This window comes from Rhinolophus ferrumequinum, chromosome X (genome assembly GCF_004115265.2).
Source record: "Rhinolophus ferrumequinum isolate MPI-CBG mRhiFer1 chromosome X, mRhiFer1_v1.p, whole genome shotgun sequence".
NCBI lineage: Eukaryota > Metazoa > Chordata > Mammalia > Chiroptera > Rhinolophidae > Rhinolophus > Rhinolophus ferrumequinum.
Genome location: NC_046284.1, coordinates 112,051,781 through 112,069,081, shown reverse-complemented (window position 1 = coordinate 112,069,081; position 17,301 = coordinate 112,051,781).

Below are 17,301 nucleotides of genomic sequence, written 5' to 3'. Positions count from 1 at the left end.
TCAAGCTCCCAAGAATTAACTGATTTACATAGGCCCAGATTGAGATCCTGTGTGCTAACTTTCTTCTGCATACAGAGACCCCTTGTGGCACTTATCTGATTGCCTCCCCCGGTTATGTGAGAAACTTTCTATTTCTTTTACAGCAAGACAAACAACTCCCTTATTGCAGTGGTGGCAATTAATTTCAATACATTTGAATAAAAATAATATCTAATATTTATGGAGTACTTTCTATGTGCCTGGTACTCTTCTTAGTGTTGTATGTGTAGTAACTCATTTAATCCTTAACCTGATGAGGTAGTAGATGATTTATTATCCCCATTTTACAGATGAAAAAACTGAGGCACAGAAAAGTTGAGTAAGGTGCCCAAGGTCGCACACTTATTAAATGATAAAGCTGGAATTTGAACCCAGAAAGATTCATTTCAGAATCTGGATTTTTAGCCACTGGAATATATTGCATTCCCTAGTAGGTAGGGGACCTGTGTAAGTACATTTCAGGAAAGGATATAGAGCAACTGGTACTCTCATTACTGCTAGTCGAAGCACAAATTGGTACAACTACAAACAAATTGGCAGTATCTATTAAAGCTGAACGAATGCTTACCCTGTGACTTAGTAATTCTTGGGTATGTAACCCCCAAAATGTATGCTTGTGTTGATGAAATGACGTGAATTTGAATGTTTATAGCACTACTAATAACAGCACTAAACTGGAAACTACTCAAATGTCCGTCAACAGAAAAGTAGATAAATAAATTCTGGCGTATTTACACCACTATGCAGCAATGAGAATAACCAATCTATAACTACACAGAGTAATAACGATGGATTTCACAAACACGATGTTGACTAAAAGAAGTGAGGAAAAAAGAGCACATGCTGTATGATTCTATTTATATAAAGTTCAAAGGCAGGCAAAAAAGATCTCTGCTATTAGGGGTCTGGCTGTTGGTTACTCTTAGGGGTAGCAGTTGTGACCACAAGGAGTATTTAGGGAAGAGGTCTTCTCGGGTGCTGGCTACAGGCATATATTTAAGCTTTGACAATTCAGTGAGCTGCACGTTTAGGTTATATGCATTTTTCTGTATGGATACTATATATCAGTAAAAAGTTTGAAAGGGTACTCTCTATGATCATATATTATCTAGAGTTAGGAGATTTAGGTAAATATTTTCAAATAAACAATGCATATTTAAGAAAAAGTCATTCCAGGCAATCAAAGAGTAAGTTTCTGATGTCTCTAGTTCTTCCCTGCTTTCCCACTTCTTACCACAAACGCCAACCTGATGAGTTAACAATAATAAAAGAAAATGATCACGTCAGCCAGGCATATGAGACAGGTTCAGCGTGCTTGTGCCCGCCCCCAGACAGGGGTTCGAAAGTGGAGGCCTAATGAGAGCCGTGTGAAGGTGCAGTGGTAGGAGGCATCAGAACAAAGCATCTGTGCTTCTCTCAGCTTTGCGTCTTCTGGAGCACCCCTTACAAGCGTATGCAGAGCAAGTGAAAGCAGGAGGTAGGTTTCTTTTGTAGGAATCTTCAAGAGTGAGGAAACTGAGGTCTAGAGTGAGAAGCCACACCACATGACATTCTGCCGAAGGGCAATCCCCTTTAGGAAGGATTTGATGGAAGCGGGCGGGGGCGGCCTCCCTAAGAAGTCTCACTACTCCTGCACCCCTATGGAATCAACCATTTGAGAGGTACGGCCCAATCCACAGTGCCCCATTTATCCCACTTCTACTTTTGAGAGAGAAAGACTTCATAAACTGTCACAAAGGCGATGCTTGGCCAGGGAAAACACTAACTTCTGTTTGCTTACGAAGCACGCCTATAAAAAATGTTCGTTACTTACAGATGCCTTCAGCCAAGTTCTTAGTTCCATAGGAAGAATTTTTGAATCTAGATCAAAAGTTGTAATACAAACAGCCACAAAATTTACTTCTATATCAGGCAAGACAATGGTTCTCTTCCTTGTCCCATCCCATGAACCCAGCCACCTTACCAGATAACTAGAAGCCATGAAGCCACAATCTCTGTTTCCTTCTCTTCTTCCGTGCATAGCACAGAATTATGGATAATTAAATATGAGATAACTTTGGCAAACACTTTTCTTAGAGTTCTGCTGATTATTCTCAGGGGGAAAATCATATTAAAAAGAACTAATTTTATTTAATGACTGAATTCACCCAATCATTTAGTGAATTTGCTTCCAGGCCTGATTTCCAGTTGCATTTTAAATCTCACGCTATTTTCAGGATCAGATTTATTCCCCCCTCATTGTCCCCATGACCTCTCCCATTCATCTCCCTCCCTCTCCATTCCAGGTTCACCCACTATCCACCTGAAGTCTTTCTTTCCCATCAGAACTTAGTGGGACTAAGCTGAGAATTCCAACATGGCTTCAGTGGAGGGAAGATTTTTCTAAAGATGGGTCTGAATATTCAAATATTGTAAAAAGACTTTGGCTCCCTTCTGGGTTACCACCTGGGAACATTGTTCATCACCTCAGCCCAGTGGTTTGGTGCCCTCGGGTTGGCTATGAGAACAATCACCAACTTTCAAAGCCTTTTCGGTGTCTTTATGACAGCAGGGTTGTGGCTTCCAGCTCCATTACTACTGCAACCTGGATTTACTGAGGAGCTACAGTGGGGACACGAAGGGTCCTCATGAAGCAAGGTGTCCCAGCTGAGTCCCAAATCATGAGTCGGTATGTCAGCAGAACCACCGGGCTGAGAATACCTGCCATCCGGGTCTTGCTTGAGTTGATTTGAGGTACTTTTCATTTGGGGGCAAAAAGAGGAGGAAAGACCCCTGGAGAGAGGAGCAAAAGGAGACACATCCTTGGCCTGGTGTCTGCCCTGTGCCTGATCTGATGAGCATTCTGAAATCCTAGAAAGAGAAGGGTCAGGGCCTAAAGCTGAAAGGGCTCCATTCATCAGAGACTCTCTGACATGCTGGGCCCAAGAAGGGGTCATGCTCTCCCAGCCCTCCTCTACCGCAGACTGTCACATAGCACTGGTACCTCGGGGTCTTGGGGTATGGCAGTTCACAGAAGAGAAACAGGTGCCTACCTGGCAAGCGTCAGGAACTAGGTGCTTGACAACAAGGACAGCTCAGAAGAATGTGGGCAACTGCTTTCTTGAATACCTACCTGTAAGACACTTGTCTTGCAAAGTCCCAGGGATAGGGTGGGTAGTGATAGGCTAGGAGTCCATAATTTGGGCATAAATGTTAATGTAACATCACTCGTACCCAAAACTGCTGAGATCTGGGAATATTTTAATTATTCTAGAAAAGAGTGTGCTCCCCAATCTCCTTGAAAATGATTACACAGATTGTTTTGTTGGACTATTTCCATAATATTAAGGTGCTCTGTGAAAAGAATATTCAGTAGTCAAAATAGTTTGAGAAATGCTGGATTAAATAACATCAAGCAAATTTCTTTACTGCAAATCTTCTCATCTCCTTTAATGTGCTAATGGGATAGTGAGTCCCTGGCCCAGTCAGAACAGGCAAGGTTATGCTGTAATAAAAACTGACTCCAAAATCTCAGTGGTTTGCATCAGCAAAGGTCTATTTCTCTCTCACTAGTTCTGCTGCACATCAGCTTCACTTTGAGACCTAGACTGAAGGAACAGACTCTATTGTTGTGTTTTTGTTTGTTGGTAGAAAAATACTCTTTTTTTTACATATAATAATAAGCACAGATTGTATATGTAGACGTGTGGGAAAGTTAATACCTGTGGGGCAAACTTTGACCAATGGGGAGAGTCAGCAGATAAGACCCCTGTCCATTCTCCCTCTGATGGACTGTATGAGGCACAGTTCTTTCCTTTAGCCGTGGGCCCAGTGCGTGCACCTGAGAGTGTCAGCTGTGTCTCTCGCAGTTTGTTAGAAAGCTCGCTCAGAAGCAGTGGCCAACGGCACAAGGCATCGTCTTGTATTTTAATCTCATCCTACTCTGTCCTCTACTTTAGCTACCCGTGAAAGCATTAGAATTTAAGCCTTGCCTCAGCCCCTGTTTTTCAGGGCAAATATCAGGAATTTCTGGTTTCATAGATCAGTGGAGTTGCTATCTTAGGCTTCCTTGCTCTTCTTCCATCTCACAAAGTATACCCTGCTTTGGCACATGCTGTTTCTCTATAGGGAATATTCTTCCTTCGGACATATGCATGGCTTATTCCCTCACCTCCTTCAGGTCATTGCCCAAATATTACCTACCCATTGAGGCCTTCCCTGCTCTCCTATTTAAAATTGTACACACACCCGACTATATTACTTCACCCCATTTATTTTTCTCCATATTTCCGTATTACATCTTCATTTGTCACTCTCTGAGATTGATACATTTGCAAACTCCATGAGAGCAACAATATTCAATAAGTATTTATGGGTCAGATGAATGGATGGATGGATGGATGGATGGATGGATGGATGGATGGATGATGGATGATAGATGATGGACAGACTGATAATTGGACAGATGGATAGATGGAGCAGTGGGTAATAAGGAACTGTCCCTCTTCATGGCTCAGGATCTCTGTAAACATGGTGTAAAGAGCACTGGACCAAGAGTCAGGCTTTCCAGATCTGGATCTGGTTTGATGTAAACACCCTGAGTGACCTTGGGCAACGAGAATTTGAACTGGGCTTTAGAGTTTAAAATGTGCCTTGACTATATTTTCTCCTTAGATCTTGAAAATAACTCTGCGGGATGGGTAAGTCTTAGCTTTGTTTTACAGATGAAGAAACTGAGGTTCAGAAAGTTAGGTGGCTGCCCCTGGGTCACACAAACAATGACAGAGAAACATTGCATGAGGGAATAGCCTCCAAAAGCTTTATAACCCCTTCTGGTTCTAAATTATGAGCGGATATGTAGGTGACAGAGGACACCCTGTACCAGGAGAGTGTTTTAGGGAAACAACTTTCACAGTAATTTTGAAAAATAGTATCCAGCATTTTACTACCACATTGATATTAATTAAACAAATTTCCAGAAAATATGTATAATACTGCTAAACTCAAGTGACTTTTACAAGGAAGGACATGAATGTACCGTGTTTCCCTGCAAAATAAGACCTAGCCAGACCATCAGCTCTAATGCATCTTTTGGAGCAAAAATTAATATAAGACCCGGTATTACATTATATTATATTATATTATACCCGGTATTATTTATATTATATTACATTATATTATATTAGACCCAGTATTATATTATTTATATTATATTATATTATACCCGGTCTTACATTAAAGTAAGACCGGGTCTTATACTAATTTTTGCTCCAAGAGACGCATTAGAGCTGATGGTCTGGCTAGGTCTTATTTTCGGGGGAACACGGTGTTCTGTCTTAAGTGTTCCAGATACATTCTGTGCAATGTGATGTTGTATTTCATAAATAATAATAGGTCCACTTTCTGTCAAGTTCATTGTCTTTGAAAGCTAGGACAATCGACTGTCAAGTGCAGGGAAAAGAGTCAGCCAGCAGGTAAACAACAAGGGGTTTATTTTATTCAATAATTTATTTATCACAGAATTCGATCAATGCTTTTAAAATTCCTTTGATGATGACAAAGAGGATGGTGGCATTTGAGAACCTGCTAGGGGCTCTGCAGCTGAGACTGAGTAAGGTGTAGGGGAGTTTTGTGGATATAGACGCAGGTGTAAACAGAAGTAAAAGCAGCAGCCACTCAGGTCCTAGTGCCGCCCCTGCCTCGGAATGCTGGACTGGGAAATCAGCAGATGTGCTGGAGGCTTTAAGTTGTCAACCTTTCTATAAACCAACGCAGTCAAAACCCAAAGCTCCCCCTTTTCAAAGGCCTATGAAAAGGGTTAATCAGGGTCTATAAAATTCTGCATGAAGAGTACTCAAAACATTTAAGAGTTTGTCAGTGGATGATTTCTTCCCTTTACTCTTGCCAGGGTAAGTTTTGGGCCCAAAGTATGAATATGGGGTGTGCATACTTTTAAAATTCTGCTGTGAAAGATACTGTCCCTACCTGCTAGGACTTTATTCTCCATTAGGTAGGCAGGAAAAACACTTATGTAGAAACTCAGAAGCAGATGAAGCATGCAAATAAGTATAAAGAAAATGGAGTTATATTGGGACCCCATAGTTTCAACTTTGGATTTCAGTTCTGGCTGCTATCCGATGAGCCAGGGGCTTTAAGAGAATCTGGTTAGTGTCACCCCTGGCGAGGTTCCTTTGGGAACATTTTTGGAGCCCATAGCCTGGATGGCTGCATGGGTGTCTGATTAATGCTGTCGCACAGGGCCCTGTGTTCAGAAGGGCTCCAACTGTGGTTTAATGCTCTATTGTTGTCATATTGAAATTCTTAATAATTTTATCTTCGAGTCTGTGTTTTGTAAATGAAGTCTTATGGGACAATGGAACATGGGGGCGGGGATGGAGGCTTGGAGCCTGGCCCACCTTGAGTCTGCCTCCTGCTACCTCCCCACTGCCCCTGATGGATTCTGGGTCACCTCCTGTCCTCTACCCACTGGAGCCCCAGCCTTGCCTGGCCTCCCCTCTGCTCTGTGACCACTACCACCCACTACCTGGGCAGTGTCCAGGTAGCAAGGTGGAGAGGGGCGGAGTGGTGTGGGGAGAGTGAGGTAGGGGATTGGGGCGAGAGGGAGGAGCCCCATGTTCTACCTGGCACAGGTGGCAGGAATATCAGGATAGGGGGCGGGTTTAGACATGTGCTCCATATGGAGTCTCAAGTAGGGCACGTCAGGAGCCCTCCCCACCATGGTGGGTTCAGCAGACAACTTGATAGGTGTGAACCTCTAGCCTACCCCCAATCCAGGTGAGGAAGTTGCAACCCCTTGAGGGTTGGCCATCTGCCATGGGTTGGAACAGTGGACTGTGGGAAGGGGGGATTGACTTCCCAGCTAGGGAGAGACTGGACTTGAACTAGACATGGGTCCAGTGGCTGGTAGAAGGGGGAACCTGGCAGCCAGTGACCACATGCACCCCCTCACAGAATGGGATTCCTAGGAGCTTGTGAGGGTTTAGCATGACATTAAGTAGGAAATAAAAAAGAAGAAAGAGCGAGAACACAGAGGAAAGGAAACATTTTATATTTTAGTACCTTTAACAGCACTTTGTTTTCCTGCTTTGTGAACAAGGGGCCCCGCATTTGTATTCTGTAGTAAGCCCAGCAAATTATGCAGCCAGCCCTAGACTACAGAATATATTTTCAATAGTTACAATGAAAGGGAAGGGAGCCATAGCCACCATCTTGGCACAGGCTGGCCCAGAGGGAGGGCAGTGTCCACTCGTCTACATATCCATTAAGCATACAGAGGCCCCTCTCAGTCCGCCCTTCTTATTCACTTTGCTCCCAAGTCCCATTGGCGGTGGGCCCACCTGCTGTAAGACCTGGCAGCAAGGACTTGCAGTTGCACTTGCTGCTGTTCCTGATCCTAAAACTTCTAACTCTCGTCATTTTGCATTTAAGCCATTCGGGGCTCTCACCAGCTCCCTCTGGCATTCCTGCCTTCAGCAGGCGTGTGCTTTGCCTGCCTTCCAAAGCAGCTGGAACACATGGGCTAACATGCAGGCACAAGCAAAACTTTCTCATTTTAAATGGGTTTGCCCCACAGGTAGGTGACAGCAGGACAGAAATATTCATGAGACTCCCCCGAATAGCCATGTTGGAGTAATATTTGGTGGAAAGGAAGGGAAGGAGGAAAGGTCGACACATTTGTAAAGTAATATACAGTTATTACCTTTTTTTCTTCAAGTGTTAAAATGGAAGCCTAGTCGTTAATCCAATAATTAATCAAAGCACACACTTCAATGGACAAGCCTGAGTGGAACCCGATGATGGAACCTGATGATGTCAGGCAGTGGGAGACAAAAAAAAACTTTCTGCTTTGAGAGTCAGAAGCATTTCCCATTCCAAATTAACAAACAAAACAAAAGAAAACACTCCAGATGCACTTCAATTTCAGGATTCATGACTAGTGTAGGAAAGAGCTGTTGGGTTATCTCAGCTGTGCTGAACATTTTCTTCAGTTACTCCCATCAGCGGCTGAGCTCATCAGTTTTGGAAAGCATCCTAGGATGTCTCATTAGGCTGTTTGAAATTATTGATGTCAGAATAAAGCACTCTTACCCCTTACTTTTTCATTGCTAATTAATGGATTAAAAGTCCACTATAACAGTGTTAGAATCTATAGCCCAGGAAGAAGGTGGTCCTGGACTGTTGCCCAGCTACGTCTGACAGCATCCAGTGCTGCCAATACCTGGCCATCAGTGTGCATTATGAGGGAGACAACAAAACCCACCGATAATACTTCTGGAGTGGTTGCTAAGTTTAGAGGCATCCATTAATGGACTCTTTGTTTTTAGTGAAATGGAAGTTTGTTATTTCGAAATTTTGTTTTGAATTATTAATTTATGTAGAAATAAGAAATGCTTGGGTTTTTAAGCCAGATCAGCTTGGGTCCACAAAGTCATTCTGCCTATTTTAAGATGAGGAAAGGCCATCTGTTTGTCTGGAAGAGAATTGACTAGCTCTTGAGTGCCTTGTACAATAGCAAATGATGGACCATTTTAAGTGGGTTGGTTTAGTTAAGTCTAGAGCCTATTCTATATTTTAACTCTCTATTTATAGATTTTTCCCATGATGTTGTGAAATGATCATAAACCCTAGTTCTGGTGGCGTCTGGCTGTTCATAACCGTTGCTTAGTACCTTTAATTCTAACAGTAATAGCTTCCACTTACTCAGTGCTTACAATGACCCAGGAATCACATTAAATGCTCTTTTATCATATGCTCTTTTTTTTATCCATATGCTCTTTTATCTTCACAACCATCTTATGAGCTAAATGTCATTATCTCCATTTTAAAGATCAGTAAACTACCATTTAATGGGGTTAAGTAATCTGCCCAGGGTCTGACAGCCATTATGGAACAGAGACATGGCTTTACCATGTTTGCAGAGACACCTAAATCCAAGTTCTGGGGTTTGAAGAAAAAGGGGAAAGGCCATATAAAAATTATTGAGTTCTAAACTCTCAAGTGGTAAGACCTGATGTTCCTTGTAGGACCAATTCTTCGGCCGTATTTCCAAAGCTGGCAGAATCCACCTTATTCAGGGGGAGTGGAGCGTGCACATGTACACACACACACACACACACACACACACAGATACGCTTTTATGCATATGCACACACACATAACAGCCCTTGACCGTTCATACTAGGGCAGTCAGCAGAAACCCCTATTCTGGGATCCTTCAAGCTCAGAGCCAAATTCAAAGGTAAGCCAACTGAATAAGTGCTCAGAGCACCAATCTATAAGGACTATAATATTCCCAATGGAAATAAGATATATGGTACCATTTAACTTAGATTTCCATATATGACAACTTCTATAACCATCAAAATATAAATTGGTCCCGCTCCAGTCAAGTAAACAGTGGAAATGAAAAAAAATGATCTTGGCGCCAGCTCTGATTGCCCACTAAATAACTGTTGCATTCATATCGAAAGGATATCACCTGAGGTACACCATAGTCTGTTTTGAGCTCCAACAGGTCTTGGTCCAGACCTATTTGTGCTGTGGGTGGTAGACCCCACTTTTGTCACTAAAGTGCTGGAGTCTCAAGCACTATGCCTAATCTTCCATCCCAACTACACTGTCCTCTTGCTCTTTCATGTGTGGTCCAGTGCATAAAGCCTAGTGTTTGTCTCTGCATTTGGACTTTCCCTCTGATCCAGTATGGAATCTGGGGAGCAGATCTTGATGACCCTGCTGGCCTTCAGGCTTCTCCCAAGTTTGACTTTACATACTGTTTCTCATTTTGGCTTGGGGGAAGCTACTTTTCTTGTGATGGCCAGCAGTCATGCTGCTGATTCCATCCAGCCTAGGCCTGGCCTGGCCTACTGTTTGGCCTGGGCTTCTCAGAGCATGCTGGCTGGTTCCCAAGAGGAAGGCATCTGGACAGCAGGTGCTCAAAGAGAACTAACAGAAGCTGCAAGGCTTCTTCTGACAAGACCTTGGAAGTCACATAGCATCACTTCTGCCACATTTGATTGCTTCCAAGTAAGGCCAGCCCAGATTCAAGATGGTAGAAGGGGAGAATTAGACACTACCAATTTATGGGAGGAGTGTCAAAGAATTTGTGGCCATCTTTTAAAATCTCCCCAACAAGGTTAGCCTTGGACACATGAATGAAGGAATGAATGATGCCTACCTAAGCATACCCGAAAGACATGCTCTCTAAAATCCCCACTTCTATAAAAAGTTTGCATTCATTCTGAAATATTCATAAGTCCAAAATTAAGTCAGTGATTTTATCATGAGAAAGAGTCTACTTAAACTAACTTCTTGGCATAAGGTAAAAGTAAGGAAAGAAGAGGAATGGAATGAGAGGCAGAGCTGTTATCTACCCACCGAGCAAGTACCCACCTCTTCAGATAGCTCCCCTTTTATCTATTTCTATGCCGGAAATTCCTCCAATAAAGGCTTTTCCTCCTATTGTGTCTTGAGGAATTTCTGTCTATAGAAATCACCCGTCACGACACACATCATTTAGAGAAGAATAACATCTTAGTTTTTTACATCTCACCCCTTGGGGGTTAGAGTGGGAGTGAAGAGGAAGTGGCAACGTTGGGGGCATGCTAGTGGAGGTATGAGAGCTTGTCCAACAGTGGTGACTGCGAATAAGAACCTCCATACTTTGGAAGTGGGATATAGGACACACTAGAAGTAGGAAGAGCAAAATGAATGGTGAGGTAGAAAAGGTTCTAAAGGTTAACTTCACATTTCAAAAGGCCCAGAACCGGCCCAGTATGATGAGTTGACAGGTTGCCAGTTGAGTTTATCCTGACCCACCAGGGAACTCCTAACAAAAGTAAAGGGGAAGGAAATATGGATCACCCCCGATGTACTAGGTATACATTCACATATTAATCATTGCTGCGCCTTTACAAGAGTAGTATTACTATATCCATCTTTCAAATGAAGAGGGCAGAGCCACAATATGGAAGTAGTCTGTATCCCTGAATAGCCATAGAGGCGGCTGTTCCAGCAGAGCACTCATATTAGACTGTGATGAGAGTGAGAAATAAATCCACTGAGTAGTCAAGATTTTTTTGTAAGAAAACCATTACTACCTTTAACTAGTACAGCCTTGGTTAATTCTGCCTCTCCACCAGTCACATAGAGAGCATATTCCCATTGGTAACAATTCTCCAGGGTGGGACAGACACGGAGAGGAGGAAAGGTGCGGAAGAATGTCTCAGGAAAGATGTATGAATAGTTTGAAAGTCCCCCACCGTTCAATCCCCTCCGACACTCCCCCCTTATCCCCAGGTAACACGTCCCCTCCCCGCCCCTGAGGTGACAAACCATTGTGTTTAAGGTTTTAGAGTCGGAACAGCACATGATCAGAGGTGTGCAGTTAGGAGGAGTCCGGCAGTGGTGTGTTGGATGTCTTGGGAGCAGAGTGGTAAGTGGAGTATGGAAGTAGGGTGACAAGTAAGGACTATCTGGGAATGCCTCCAGTGAAAGAGTTGCAAGCAGCTCTGAAGTACCAGTGAAGGGAAGGCTATAAAGAGTACGGGTGCGTTAAAGATCAGGCAGATGGAAATATACACAAGTAGACTCACTGGACAGGGGGTGGCCTGAGGAGAGAGAGGAGCTATTGAATTTTGGGGACTGAGAAAATGGCAGTGTAATAAACAGATTACAGGAGTCAGTCTTCTTACATTGGTTATAGCCTATACATGAATGATTTTGGACAAAGATTTTACAAAGCATTTGGCTAAAATGAAGGCAACAGTCAGGCTCCGAAGGTATCTTTGTAATCCTTTCCACTAAAGAGCTGAGAAAACTGCTCTCTTGCCTCTAGGGAGTCCCAATGGACAGGACCCAAGATGAGCCACAAGATCCTCCTCTGATCTCTGAGTGATACTCCTCTATCCCTTGACTTCCCCAAATCTGGGTTTCAAACCTGTTCAAAGCAGCAGCCTCCTCCTTACTCAGCCCGCAAGCAGTGGATCAGCTTTTCTCTGGCATTCTAGATGCCTGGACCCCAGCCCACCGCTTTCTTTCTTAGGTGTGAACTGGACACCATTTTTCTGTGTCTATGCAGGAAACACTTTCCGAAGCTCCCAAGCAGCCCTCCAGAAGGCTGCCCCCACAAGACTAACAGTGCAGGAGGTTGTGGTCCTTCCACCCTTAAAGCACAGCAAGAGTTCTCTCCAAAGAAACCTCTTCACAAATCCCCTCCCCTCCCCTCTCCGCATCCTGACCTCTTTTGATGGCTTTGTTCTAGTTGAGGGTCCCAGAGTGATGGAAACAGAACTTGAATGCTTCCCCTGTAGTTTCTGCCTGTGGGGTTTCACCTCCTGCTCACTTTTGTATCTGATACCTGCAGTATTGACATCTCAGCTGAAACTGTGGTGGAAAAAGTTCTAGTCTAACCAGCTGTTACGTAGGTTACACTGTTGTATTAAAGCTAGACAAGAAGTGATTTTTAAAAATCCTAATTCTTGCATTCAAGAAAAATCTCAGCCAACATTTTGCCAAGTTCAATGTTATGTAAGCTTGCTTCTTCAATGCAGTCCTATCGATATGCTATGATTTTTTCTGATCCTCAGCACTTTTTTAGCCAGAGACCACTCTTCATCACGTAACTGACATAGTCATTTCCAAGCTATCCCCAAGATTTGTAGGGCCAAATAGAGTGACTTACATATTTGCATTTCTTACTCCAACCAAATCAATCTAAATGGAGGTGAAATCCATTGGGAAACAAGTTCTGAGGAACAAAAGCAATTTCAAGTGGCCTATCTGAATCAGCTCCACTGCCGACACTACTTTGCGTGGACTTGTTTACTAGTAGAATGTTTAATATAAATTGTAGCCTGTTCATAAAAGTCATTCTTAAACAGACATTTTAATTATAAAGGGGAGAATGTTTATCTCTGGGTATTTCTTTCTTAGTGGTTTTTACACATTCCACTTATTGAAAGGGAGCACATATTACTTTGATAATCAGAATATATTATTTACATGTGTGTAAATACACACAACACACAGACACATGTAAAGAGTGAGAGAATGGGATAGAAAGTTCAAATGGTGTTTACAGTGCTGTCCAGTAGAAATATGACACTAAACACACAATGTCATTTGAACTTTTCTAGTAGAAACAAAACAGGTAAACTTAATTTCAACTATATATTTTATTTAACCCAATGTATCGAAAATATTACCATTTTAACATGTAATCAATATAAAAGTTATTAATGAAATGTTTTACATTTTTTTTATACTGAGGCTTTGAAATCTAGTGTGTTTATTACACTTATGGCACATCCCAATTCAGACTAGCTTCATGTTTATAACAGGACAGCGCAGCCCTGTAATCTCTACGATGAATATTAAAGATCTTATTAGGCCTTGTTGGTTGACCATGGATTTGTTCTTATGCGCTTGATCAAATTTCTTGGGAAATGCAAAATTTTCCAAAAAAGAAAACCAAAACCAAAACAAACCTCAGTTATTTAAGTAGAGAATTCTTGTATTCGTCACAAACTTATATTTGTGAACTGAACCTTCCACGACCTTTAATGATTTGTTAAATCCCAAAGCAGTGTCTAGATAAACAATAAATTGCATCTCAAAAGCATGAGTAAATCCTAAGGGACAATAGATTAGTTCACATCATCATTTGAAGTATGGAGACCACTGCTCTCCAATATTTATTGGTACTTATCTTTTGAGGTAACACCTTCAAATCAATAGTTCTTTTCTATTTTTAATGCCCTGCCATTAATCCGTTTTTATGTCCATTTTTCTTGCTCAACAAAGAATTGTGCAGTGGACTGAGTGTTTTTCTAGGGTTTTTCCCCCCTCTGTAGGAGCAGATTGTATTTCATTTGGAGTGTGTTAAGTCGCATTGGGATTTAAAGATTGGCAGTACACCTCCATTTTCAAAAGGGAAGTAATTCTCAGGTCTGCTGCATGAAAAATAAAACTTGGGTCTTATGTGTCTTTTTAAAATTATTGTAATAAAAAACATATAACATTTAGTTTACCATCTTAACCACTTTTAAGTATACAGTTCAGTAGTTTTAAGTATAGTCACATTGTTGTGCAACCCTATGTATCTTGGTGTACTTTTTTAGTGCATCTTAATCAGAGAAACAAGTAGCCTCTCACCCTGTGTAGACAGATCGATTTGTCATCTCAGGCCTCAGAGATGGTTGGATGGGGAATTTAGAATTAGGTCATGGGCCTATAAGGAGCCAGGCAGGCATTAACTCCATCTGACCCACTGTGCAATGGAGGCAGACAAGCCATCCTCTCTCATCGTTATGAGGTGCCAAGATGGGGTGTTGTCTTTTCTACATTGCTGCTTGAGTTTCAGAACACTCTGTGTAAGGGTCAGGATGGCCACCGGTGCCCCTAATGTTTCTCCTGTGACATTGTCAGTCAGCTTGCACCCTTTGCTTTTGACATCGGTAGATGTATAACACTCATCTGATGATGACTAAGCCAGAATAAACACACCTAGTTTAAAAAACTCAGATCTTTCACTTAAACACTTTAATACCACCTGTTCAGAGCAACCCATTAAACAACACTGATGTTCAGAAATTTACATCTTAATGAGCTCCTATGTTAAGCAATGTTGGATTATGACTCTCCTAAAAAGTAATTTTCACTGCTAGAAAACTAACTGGCCAACGAAATAATAGTTGTTCCTATTTTTGACATGTCAGTGATCAAATGATAGATATGAAACTGTATGAATTTTAGATTGCAGCTGGTGACCTTAACTTAGCAATCTCATTAAATCATTTCTCAGTTTTCTAGAGATATTTTGTTATCAACTTTTTATTTGGAACAATGTAAAACCTAACAGAAAAGTCACTGGAATAGTACAATGGATTCCTGATGGCCTGTACCTAGATTCATCAATCGTTAATGTTTTGCCACATTTGCTTTCTCTCTCTCACTAGAGATATATTTTCTTTATTGAGGTGAATTTTACAAAACATAAAATTAACCATTTTAAAGTGAACAATTCAGCGGCATTTCGTCCATTCTACAATGTTGTGTAAACACTACCTCTCTAGTTCCAAAACATTCTCTTTACCTCAAAATAAAGCCCAGTACCCATTAAGCAGTTACTCTCCATTCACTTTACCCACAGCCGGTGGCAACCGCCAATCTGCTTTCTGCCTGGTTTGCCTATTCTGGACATTTCATATAAATGGAATCATACAGTATGTGACCTTTTCTTGTCTGGCTTCTTAGCATAATATGCTCGAGGTTCATCCACAATGTAGCCTGTATCCATACTTTCACCAGAGATACTTTTCATTGAGGTTGTAAGCTGGGATTGGGGGAGCATTCCGTCACCTGTGTTCCCCTGCTCCCACTTCACCCCACAAATGGGTTGGATAGGATATCGTTGTCTCTTAAGTCCTGTAGTTCCCTTTAAATCAAGCACCTCTTTGGGGAAAGGGTGAGTGTTTATTCAAGTTCATGTGTGCTCACACCCCATAAGCTTATTGAATAATTTAAAATGGGCATAAAGAAGAAAATACCCAAAGATAACCACACTAAGGAGCTATATCACTCTGGATGTCACTTCACCTCTCTTGCCCTCAGTTTCTTCATCTATAGAACGACCAGACTGAATCCATGCTTTAAGAGCCATTGTAATGAAAATTGTATGATTCTATTCCCTAGGGAATCCAGCATACACTTTTCTAAATCTATTATTCTAGAGAGCTACTTATCCTCTGTGGTATATTAGAGCAAAATTGATATTAATGAACCATTGGGTGTGTGACCCTGGATGTTGGATGAATTTACAGTTCAATTGGAACTAAGAGATAGATGAGCATGTGACAACAGGGATGTTATATAACCAGAGGACAAATCTTGTTAAGAGAGATTAAATATTCAATGTTGAGCCACACACATTCCCAGTAGGGAAACTGGTAAAAATTCCAACAAGAAATATCAGCCTGCCCTCACTTGTCACATGTCACTGCCTTCTTTGATTTGACCAGGCGTCTGTGCACCAAATGGCTACAGTAGCCTTCTGGAAAGCAAGTGACACTTTAAGATTCAAGTTTACCTAACCAGTATACCAGACAGAACATTCTCTCTTGAATTTATTTTTAGTGTTGCATTTATTTTTATTAGTTCCTTCCAATATTGTATTATAAAACTCTTCAAAGACACAGCAAAATTGAAAAAATTTTGCAGTGAATCCCAGTATACCGACCTCATAGAGTCTATCATCACCATTTTACTATACTTGTTATGTCACATATTTATCCACCCTTCTATCTAGTCATTGATCCTCTTATTTTTTCAAGGCTTTCAAAGTAAATTACAGACATCAGCATGCGTGTCACTAGTTAGAATTCAGTATTTGTTTGCTGATTTTTTCTTTTGATGTAAAATGTACATACAATGCAATATACAAATCTTAAAGTGTATGTATATTCATTGAGTTTGACAAATGCATATACCTGGTAATCCAAAATCCTATCAAGATAGCTAACATGCATCGGTAGATGACTGGATTAAGAAACTGTGGTACATTTATACAATGGAGTATTATGCAGCCATAAGGAAGAAAGAAATCTTACCATTTGCAACAACATGGATGGATCTAGAGAACATTATGTTAAGTGAAATAAGTCAGACAGAGAAAGATAAGTTCCATATGATCTCACTTATTTGCGGATTCTAAAGAAAAGAATAAGTGAATGAACTAATCAGAAACTGTTTGGGAGACAATGAGGAAAAACTGAGGGTTGCTAGATGGGCGGGGGGAGTGGGGGGTGGGGGGGAGGGTGAGGGGATTGGAGGGCAGTCGGTGACCACAGGATGGCCACGGGGTTTGAAAATTAATCTGGGGAACGTAATTTGGTGGTTACCAGAGCGTAAGGGGGTTGGGGGGTGGGGGATGAGGGTGAGGGGGATCAAATGTACGGTGATGGAAGGGGAGCTGACTCTGGGTGGTGAACACACAGTGTGATTTATGGATGATGTGATTCAGAATTGCACAACTGAAATCTATGTAATTCTACTAACAATTGTCACCCCAATAAATTAAAAAATAAAAAAAATAAATAAATAAATAAAAAGAGGGGTTAGATATAAAATATGAAATTTTTATTTGCAGATAAGTTTTTAAAAATGATGGTCTAAATATGTATACCAATAAAATATTTTACTCTGAAAAAAAAAAAAGATAGCTAACATGGCATTTATTTTCTTATTTAATTTTTATGCAAATATATT